Below are 10,491 nucleotides of genomic sequence, written 5' to 3'. Positions count from 1 at the left end.
TCTCCTGCAATCCTTACACAGCAGTTTTACCTCCTTGGAGTCTCTTTGGGAGGCTGGCGTGTAGGTTAGCTTTTGGAAACTTGACACAAACTAGGGTCACTTGAGGAGAAGTAACTTCAACTGAGAAATTGCCACCATCAGAGTGGCCTGTGGGTGAGTCTGCAGGGGGATTTTCTTGATTAATGATTGAGGTGAGAGAGCCCAGCTCAGAGCAGACGGTGCCACCCCTGGCAGGTGGTTCTAGGTGCTATAAAAAACACAGACTGAGCGAGCCACAAGGAGGAAGCCAGTAGGCAGTGTTCCTCCATGGCCTCTGCATCAGCTCCTGCCTCCAGGTGCCTGCTTGAGGCCCCTGCCTTTGCTGATGGGCATTAAGCTGCAAGATGAAGAAATCCTGTTGTCCCCCCACTTCAAATGTTTTGATCAGTGTCCTATCACAGCGGACTAACCCAGAAACCTAAGGCCGCAGAGCAGGGTCTTCTGCTTCCATTGTGTGAGTGTCAAGGTTGTGATTGACAGAACAGAAGGCCTTGACTCAAACTGCATCATTCTTCCTCTCATCGTGGCACTTAGCCTATGAGCTGAGTGTGGACATCTTCAACTGCCAGGTGTTTCTGAGGCTCCCTGTTCCAAACACAAGAAAGCATCTTTACCCAGAACACACTCACACCCCACACACCTCCACACACACACCCTCAGGTCTACCTTATAACATAGTTACATCTGGAAGCAGGAAGCACAAACAACTGGGTTTCTCCTCATCAATTAACTGAGTCTCGACTCTGGAAAATGAGCCTTCTCCACACACAACCCTCCACAGTCGTTGTGGCAGGAGGAAGAACGGCAATGGTCAACTTTGCTGTTGCTTGAAAGGTCAACGGTAGCTGTGAACTCAGGAGCTGCATATCTGATGCCGACAGGTGAACCTTGCCTCTTTCTACCTGACTCACGGCAGATGACTCATGTCAAGCTCTTCAAGAGGACATACTCCAAATGGATTTCCACTTCAGAGGATGGATGAGCCACCTTCTGGAGCTAGAGTCCATTGCGGGGCAGAAGGAATGCTTATCTGCCAGGAAGTACTTGACTTTTACCACAGAAGAACGCAGGGGTGGACTTCTTTTAAGGATGTATTTTATTGTTTGTTATGCACATGTGTGTGTGTGTGTGTGTGTGTGTGTATGAATATATATGTTATGTGTTTCTGGAGGCCAGAAAAGGAGGTCATTTATCCTGGAGCTGGAGTTACAGGCATTTGTAAGTTCTAGGAACCAAACCCCAGTCCTTTGCAAGAGCAGCAAGTGCTCTTAACCACAGAGCCCCTCCTGCAGCCCCTGGCAGATTTCTATCACTTACAGCGAAGGCTGAGATTGGGCCAGTATGTACTTTAGTTTGCTTCAGTTGCTGCAATAAAATACCCTGAGGAAGACCAACGTTAATGAAGAAAGGTTTTTATTGGCTACAGGTTGCACCGTGGGAAAGTCAAGGCAGGAATTAGAAAGCAGCCAGGCACACCACAGTCCAGACCAGAGAGGATGCAGGTATGGGTGTACATGCTTGTGCTCAGTTTGCCTTTTTCCATGTTTCCACAGTCTAGGACCAAATCTGGTGGATGGTTCTACCCACTTAGAGACTGGCTCTTCCCGTATCAGTTAACATAAATCTAGATATCTCCCCCCCCCCCAGGCATGCCCACAGTCCAGTTTGATCTGGACAACCCATTATTGAGATTCTTCTGTGTGGTTCTAGACTGTGTCAAGTTGCTAAGAGAAGCTAACCATCTTAGTATGTCTAGGTTGAGTAAGATATTCCTGTGATCCCATCCCGGGTGGTGAATAGCCTCTCAGCATGGAGGCTTGTTGCAGCCACAGTGTTTGAAGTAACCCAGGGATACCAAACTTCATTCCCACCGTGAGCCTTCTACTGGTCTCCCTCCCTCCACCGTGGCTGCTTCACAATGGCTTGGACTGCCTGCACGTCTCCTGTGCCGTTTGCAATTGTGGTTCACTCTGCCCAGAGTTTCCTGTTTTAATCATCCACTCCTGAACTCCTACTCGCTCTCCAGGCACAGACGACCTAACTCCAAGATGCAAATGCCATGATGGAGAGCAGGTGACAGGTATTGCTTCTGTGAAGAGGGAGGGGACGCGAAGCTTAGCCACTTGAAGCCTCTTTCTTATTTTTACAATTGGGAGGTAAAACACAGAACGCTCACTAGACAAACATGCTCGACTTGCCGTAGCTATGAAGATGATCACAAAGAGCTCTAATCAGCGCGTGCCAGCAACCGGTCACCAACCCCCTCTGCCTGGCCTGAACTCCTCCCTGGCTTTCATAACTGATCTTTGTTTTTCTGTGTGTGTTCCTAGACAAAACAGTTTAATTCACCCTGTTTCAGAATCTGTTAGAGCTGTATAGCGTAGTTTTGTGTCTGGCTTCTTTCATTCAATATTACTCTTATAAGATTCATTTATAGACTTGTGGGAGGCTATTTCTCAGTCACTTTCATTACCACATAAGATTATATTCTTAAAAAAACGACATTATTAAATTACTCTATTGCCGATAGACATCAAATTATTTCTAATTTGGGTCTGTTTAATCCATAAGAAATATCTATTTTTGTTTTAAATTCTTATGTGTATAAATGTTTTGCCTGCATTTGCATCTGTGCATCACACATGTGCCTGGTTCCACAGAGGCCAGAGAGGGTGGAACTGGACATACAGATGGTTGTGTGTAGAGGAGCCGCATAGGTCTGGAAATCGAACCCAGGTCCTCCGGAAGAGCAGCAGGTGCTCTTGGCCCCGGAGCCATCTCTCCAGGTTATTTGCTTTTGAGACAGGATCGCAGATAGCTTAGGCTGGCCTTCAACCCTGCAGCTGAGGATGACCTTGACCTCCTGAGCCTCCTGCCTCAGTTTCCGAAGTGCTGGGGTTCAAGCATGCACCGCCATGCCTGGTTTCATAAGAAGCCATGGCGCACATGCCTCTTAGATCATGTGTGAATGGATTTCTTTGGATACATATCTAGGGACAGAAATGAACTACCTGCAGCTCCTCTAGATAGAGTGATGCTGTTTTCTAAAATGCCTGGATAATTTATGCTCTCCCCAAAAGCACACAAGAGCACTTGTCTTTTTTTATTTGCACAAAATTTAATTTTTGCTAGACCCTAACATTTTTGTAGATTCAGTCAACATATAATGGCATTTCACTGTGGTTTTAATTTGCATATTACTTGATTACTAATTAGGTTGTGTACCCTTTTATATGTTTATTAGATATTCAGATTTCTTCTATTGTGAAGGGCCTCTTCAAATCTCTTGCTATTTTTTATTTTATTAATTAAATTTGTTCGTTGGCAATTTCACACATGTACATAAAGCATCCTGGCCATTCTCGCCCTCACGCTCTCCCATCTCCCTACTCTACCCTGCCCCCCCCCCCCTTCCCTGCACATCTCTTTCTCACACACGTTTATTGGTTTTATTTTGCGAACCTCTGGGTTTAAGCAGGGCTGTCTGTGTGACCATGGGTTTGGAGCTATCCATTGGATTCTAGTGGGCTCAGTGGTGGATATGCAACAGAAGACAGATTTTCCTTTATCTACTGGGAACCAATAGCTCAGCAGTGTCGGGTAGAGCCCCATAAGCCACACCCCTTCTCTGACTGACTGTTGACAGGGTCAGCCTGTGGGAGCCTGGTGCAGCAGTTGTGTTACCGTGCTTGCAAAGGCCGTCGCGAGCCCAGAGGATCGCGCGTCACAGTGCGTCACAGCCCTTCGCGCTGACAGCCCTTTGTGCTGTTTTCTGGCTCTTTTAGTCGGTTGATAGTTACATGATTCCACTCATCTTTTATGTGTACCTTTTTGGAAACCTTAGACTTGAAGCGAGTCATTTGAGAGAGATCTTATGTTTGAAGTCCGAAAGTCCTGCCTGATATTGTCCGTCTTTCTTCTGTTTTTATTTAATGGGATTACTGGTGTATTTATATATAAAGCCTCTAAGTAATTGTTTGAGGAGGTAGCTCAGTTGGCAAAGAGCTTGCTGTGCAACCTTGAGGACCCAAGTTCCTCAGGACCCATGTAAGAGATGAGTGTTCCCAGTGTGCTTCCACAACCCAGCTTGGGGGTAGGGGCGTGGAGGCAGGAGGATCCTTGGGACTTGCTTGTTAATCAGCCTAGCCAACCAGCGAACTCCAGGGTCAGTGAGAGACCATGACTCAAAAGATAAGGTGGAGACAGTCGAAGAGGTACATGGGCTAGTTTTATGTCAACTTGACACAAGCTGATGTCATTTTGTCAGTTAGGGAAATCCTACCACCAGACTGGCCAGTGAGCAAACCCATGGTATATACCGCCCCCCATTGATGATTGATGTGGGCAGGCCTAGCACACTGTGAGTGGTGTCGCTCCTGGGCTGGTGGTCCTGGGTACTGTCAGGAAGCTGCCAACCAACCCATGGGGAGACGTTAATAAGCTGCACCCCTCCATGGCCTCTGCATCAGCTCTGCATCTGACTTCCCTCATTGACAAACTGTGGTGTGACTCTGTAAGCTGAAACAAACCCTCTCGTCCCCAAGTGGCTTTGGGTCACTGTGTTTATCACAGCAGTAGAAGCTTGAGCTAAGGCAAGAGGACATCCATGTCAACCTCTGGCCTCCGCACACATGCGCAGGTCCATGTGATCACAACACTACACAGCTGCTTCCTTTGTACTGGTTCCTCTCCCCCACCCCCTTTTTAACCATATCGTGTGTGCATACATAGTCATGTATGTGAAGGTGCATGTGTATATACGTGTGGAGGCCAGAGCTCTACCTTGGGCATCTTCCTCAACTGCTTTCCACCTTCTGATTTAAGATGGGGTCTCTCACTTCTACCACTAATTTGGTTTGGATAAGCTGGCTGATCAGCAAGTCCAGGAACCCCCTCTTCCCCAGCTCCCCCTCCTGATGGCTAGGATCTCAAGCCTACGCCACCATGCCCGGCAACGTTCTGATATATGTTCAGGGGGTCAAACTCGGGTCCTCACGCGTGCACGGCAAGGATTTTACTCACTGAGCTGTTTCCCCAGCCCTCTTAGCTTATCTTCTAATTGCTTCTTAGTGTAGCCTCTCTGTCCTATTTTGGAAATTATATACTCTCTCTGCTGTGTTAGTGGTGACTCCGGTAATTAAGGCATGCATTCTTAACTTGCCAGAGTCGAAACATAATAAAAACCTCTCTTCCTCCAAGCTAACACGGCAGCTTTCTGAGCCCGGCTCTCCTCACACCCTCCCAACTTGTTGCTTATCTGGTACTTGTCTCCCACCACCACTGTTTTCTGCAGCAGAAGTGTTTAAGGATGCCACCCTGTTGTTCCCAGAGTCTAAGAACTGCCCTTTACCTATGTGAGGCCTTCAGCCTGTGCCTACTCCCCACTGAGGATCTGTCGAATTTCGCAACCTCAGAACCAAGGAAAATGTCCTAACCTTTGTCTTAAGGTGAATAGCTATGCCTGGCCTTCCATGTTGGCAGTGTTCTTTGTTAACAATGTCTGTGGATTAATTGGTATAAAAATTAACAGTATTTTTTAAATTAAAAATTTTAAAGCCTTTTCATACCTTTCTTTCCCCATTCAACCTGCCCGTGTCTCCCCAACTCCCCTTCAGGCTAACAGCCTCTTGTTCTTTAATTTTTATCATCTCCCCCCCCTCCATGTATAGAAATACACCCTGCTGGGTCCACTCAGTGTTGTTTGCATATATGTTTTTAGATATGTACAAAAGGGCTGGTCCCCCAAATCCCGCTCCTCTCAGCAGCCATCAATAGCTCTTCATTCAGGGGTGGAGCCTGGTGAGATTCTACCATTCTTCCTGACGATTCAGCTGCTGTTGTCATTATGTAAGTCTTGCTTAGGAAGCCTATTTGTGAGATGCCCTGGTTGTCTGGCTCTTAGAATGTTTTCCTTTCCTCTTCTGAGATGATAGCCCCTGAGCCTTAGAGGGGCTGTTTTGTTCTGAGATAGCCCCTGAGCCTTAGAGGGGCTGTTTTGTTCTGAGATAGCCCCTGAGCCTTAGAGGGGCTGTTTTGTTCTGAGATAGCCCCTGAGCCTTAGAGGGGCTGTTTTGTTCTGAGATAGCCCCTGAGCCTTAGAGGGGCTGTTTTGTTCTGAGATAGCCCCTGAGCCTTTGAGGGGCTGTTTTGTTCTGAGATAGCCCCTGAGCCTTAGAGGGGCTGTTTTGTTCTGAGATAGCTCCTGAGCCTTAGAGGGGCTGTTTTGTTCTGAGATAGCCCCTGAGCCTTAGAGGGGCTGTTTTGTTCTGAGATAGCCCCTGAGCCTTAGAGGGGCTGTTTTGTTCTGAGATAGCCCCTGAGCCTTAGAGGGGCTGTTTTGTTCTGAGATAGCCCCTGAGCCTTAGAGGGGCTGTTTTGTTCTGAGATAGCTCCTGAGCCTTAGAGGGGCTGTTTTGTTCTGAGATAGCCCCTGAGCCTTAGAGGGGCTGTTTTGTTCTGAGATAGCCCCTGAACCTCAGCTGTAGGGCTGTGCTGAAGATACACTAGTTGGTATTGGGCTTCCCACAGTGGGTTGTTCTGTGAATTTTGACCGGGCGGAAACTTGTCTGATGGTCTTCCTCAACTGCAAGAGCCTGCATCTTTGATGAGAGCGAGAGATGTCTGTAGGATCCGCACATTACAGGAAACACACACTCTGGACATTTGCACACACAGCGCCATTATTCTGTGTCTAATCTCCCTCCAGTGTTGAAGGATTCTCACACATTCTAACCACAGCAGCTCTAGTGCTGTCTCTGGCGGCGTGTGTGTGTGTGTGTGTGTGTGTGTGTGTGTAGTGACTTCCATGTGGCTGCGCTTTTCACACCTGCTCCTCCAAAAGACTAACTCCTTTCTTGTAATGTGGCCACTAGGAAAACTTTAGAAGTGGATTGAGTAGCATTTAAAAAAACTACAATGATTTATTTTGAGTGTGTTGGGGTAGGAGTTCATGGGCCACAGTGCCCAGGGGGAGGTCAGAGAACAACCTGTGGGAGTCAGTTCTCTCCTTCCACCACGGAGGTCCTGGGAGCGTGTGCTCTAACCCACCGAGCCATCTTGCAAGTCCCAAGATTTGATGAAAGAGGTGCTCTTGCATTTGCATTAAGCACACTTCTGAAAACTAAGAGGAATGAGGTCCATGTGACATATCTTCGCTAATGGTTCCCTCTGGAACTTGACAAATGACTGTGTAGAAACATACAGAGCATATTAGTGTTCTAGGTTTGCTATAACAAATTATCACAGGTTAGGAGGCTTTAAGAGCAGAAATGCATTCCCATCCCTTCCATTTAGAAGCCCAGACATCTAAAACCACGGCCCTGGGGGTGCTATGCTGTCTCTGGCATCTAGGGGAGAGGCCTCATCTCCCTCATCGTCTCCTGGCTTCTGAGGAATGTCAGCCGATTTTTACACTCCTTTGCTAGCAGCTGGCTCTGTCTTCACACGGTTTCCTTTGCATGTGCATTGCCCCTTCGCAGTCTCCCCTCTGTGGATGTTCAAATCTCCCCCATGTATAACACCAGCCACAGTGTTAGGGCCTATGTGATTGAGTGTGACCTCATCTTGACTTGGTTATCCCTGCAAAGAACCCGCTTCCAAATAAAATATTCACAGTCTCCTGGGTTAGGATCTCAAGAGATCTTTTGGGAGAACACAGTTCAGTCAAATTGGGGCAGAAGATAAGATGAGAAATACTGTCATAGTTACTGTCAGCTGTCAACTTGACGTATCTGGGAAGTAAAATCTGTCTTCCTAAGACTGGCCTGTGGCCATGTTTGTGAGGCACTTTCTTGATTTCTAGTTAATATAAGGGGGCTTGGCCCATTGTGGGTGGTGCCATGCCTGGGCAGATGCCCTGGGTTGTGTAAGAAAGGAAGTGGGCAAGTCTGTAAGCAGAATTCCTCCCTGGTCTCTGCTTCAGTTCCTGCTTCCAGGTTAGTTTCTGCCTTGACTTCCCCTGATAATGGACTATAAAGTGTAGTATGGAATGAACTCACTCTTCCTCAATTGCCTTTTTGATCAGAGTTCTATAGTGACGGAGAAGCAAACTAGACCAGATACCTTTGAGAATAACACCATCTAGTCTGTAAAATCCAGTCTAATATTTGGGAACTTCTTATATTTTTGGTTGTGAGCCTAGCATTAGCGGCTGAGCCATCTCTTCCAGCCTGATACTCGGGAACTTGTAATTCTTTCACAACACACTGTAAAAATAAACCAGTCCCCAGGCTGTCTGTCTGCCCAGCTGTGTGTCTACCCACTGTCTCGTAAACACTTGTGTGAATATGATTTCAGACAGCTTCTGCCTTGACCGCATGGGATTCAGATGTCGAGAGTACTATGCAGTCAGTATCTGTGTTTCCATCATCACCTTGTTATCGTGTGTCTGGGGATGCCGGCAAACCCCAACAAGTACCTTGAAATGTTCTGGCCATTGGTGGCCTGATGGTGGCAGAGGAAGGAGGGATTTGCATCCGTGAGAACAAAGTCCCTGCGATTTGTGCCCATACAAACAGAAAATCTTACCAAGCCAACACAGCCAGTGAATTGACCTGAGCTCTTTGATTATGGCTAGGAATGTCTCGAGAGTTAACAGAAGATGGTAACTGTCATTAAGATTTCTCATGTCCTATATAGTCAGAGGATGGCTAATCTTCACTGTCAACCTGACAGGAATCAGAGTCATCAACAAAACACATCTCTAAGTGTGCTAGTAAGGATGTTTCTAGAGAGCTTTAACGGAGGAAAAAGACTTGTTCTAGGTGCGGGCAACACCATCCCATAGGGGAGACTAAGCTGGGCATCAACGTTCATCTCTCTCTGCCTCATGACTCTGGGCACGATGTGCCCTGTCTACTCATGCTCCTGCCACTGTGCCTTTTCACCACAAAGGACAGTGTACCCTAAAATTGTGAGTCAAAAGAAATCCTTCTGTAAGTGGCTTCTGTGGGGAATTTTGTCATGCCAACATGAAAAGTATCATGTAGTTCTGCTATGCTCTCTGTGGTAACAAACACCATGACCCAACATAACCTGAGGAGGAAAGGGTTTACTTGGTTTACTGCTTACATTCCTTTATTGAGGGAAGCCAAGGCAGGGCCAGGAGGCAGGAACTGAAGCAGAGACCATGGAGGGATGCTTTTTGCCGGATTGCTCTCTCTGACTCATGCCTAGCCAGCTTTCTTATAACCGAGGGCCCCCTGACTAATGATGGTTCTGCCCACAGTGGGCCTGGTGGCCCTTAGACTTTAACCATCAATCAGTGCAACTCCTCACAGCCATGACCATAGGTCAACATGACGTGGGCAGTGCCTCAGTTGAGGCTCCCTCTTCCCCAGTACTTTCAGTTGTGGCAAGCTGACAATAAAACCTCACCAGGATGCACCTTCTGAGCGCCAACTCGTCTATGGGGCTCACCTCACTTCATCTCCTGTTCTTGGAGGAATGGTTGCCGTATAATAGGAACTTCAGAATATATTTGCTGGATGGATAAAATCTATGGCCACAATCTTTCATCTACCAGATTTTTCTCAAAATATCCATTTGCTTTTAATTATACTAACTATGGGGTCCTGGCCACATGGGACAGTGATGTCCTTCTTAAAGTTCTATTATGAGCCACAAAACTGAATCTGCAATGTAATCAAAGTCTGTCTTTGTCACCTCACAGAAGGAAGACGTGAACATGCAATGTCATCTTCCCCATCTAATGGGGCAGAGCACATGTCATCTTCCCCATCTAATGGGGCAGAGCACCACCAAGATTTAAGCATGATATTTGAGAGCTGTACACAGCATCTAGTCTGTTTCTGTCTCCAAACTTTACGAGCAGAGAAACCGAGGTTCATGGGGGACCAGTCTTAGCCACAGCTAGCCAGGCAATCAGTGAAGAGGGCTGGAGAGATGGCTCGGTGGTTAAGAGCACTTCCTGCTCTTGCAGAGGACTTGAATTTGGTTTCCAGCACCCACACCGGGCAGTTCACAAGCATCAGTAACTCCAGCTCCAGGAGATCCAATGCCCTCTCCGGCCTCTGCACTCACATGTACTTATTGTATATTTTATAACTTATAAAAATTAGAACTAAGCCACCCAAGCCCTAGGACAGTGCTTCCTCTGGCCGTGGCCACAGTCAAGTTCTGATTGCAAATCATCAGGAGCCCTGAGAGCGAGGGAGAAGCAGCTCAGGCACATGTTAGTATCATACAATTAAGAGAAAACCCATACAGTGATACTTTAAGATATAATTCTAGGGGCTGGGGAGAGATCTGTTTGTAAACAAGCATGGGGACTTGAATTTGAACCCCCATGACTGATTTAAAAATAGCAGGCACTCGGAGTGCACCTGTAATCTTAGACAGGGGATGCAGAGGTAAGGGGACCCCTAGGGCTGTTGCCCAGCCAGCCACATGTATGTGGAGAGCATCAGTGAGAAACCTCATCTCAAAGAGTGC

This window comes from Microtus oregoni, unplaced genomic scaffold, assembly GCF_018167655.1.
Source record: "Microtus oregoni isolate MIOR12 unplaced genomic scaffold, Mior012 000028F_ref0000031, whole genome shotgun sequence".
In the NCBI taxonomy this organism is placed as follows: Eukaryota; Metazoa; Chordata; class Mammalia; order Rodentia; family Cricetidae; genus Microtus; species Microtus oregoni.
Note: the sequence above shows the minus strand (reverse complement) of the source record.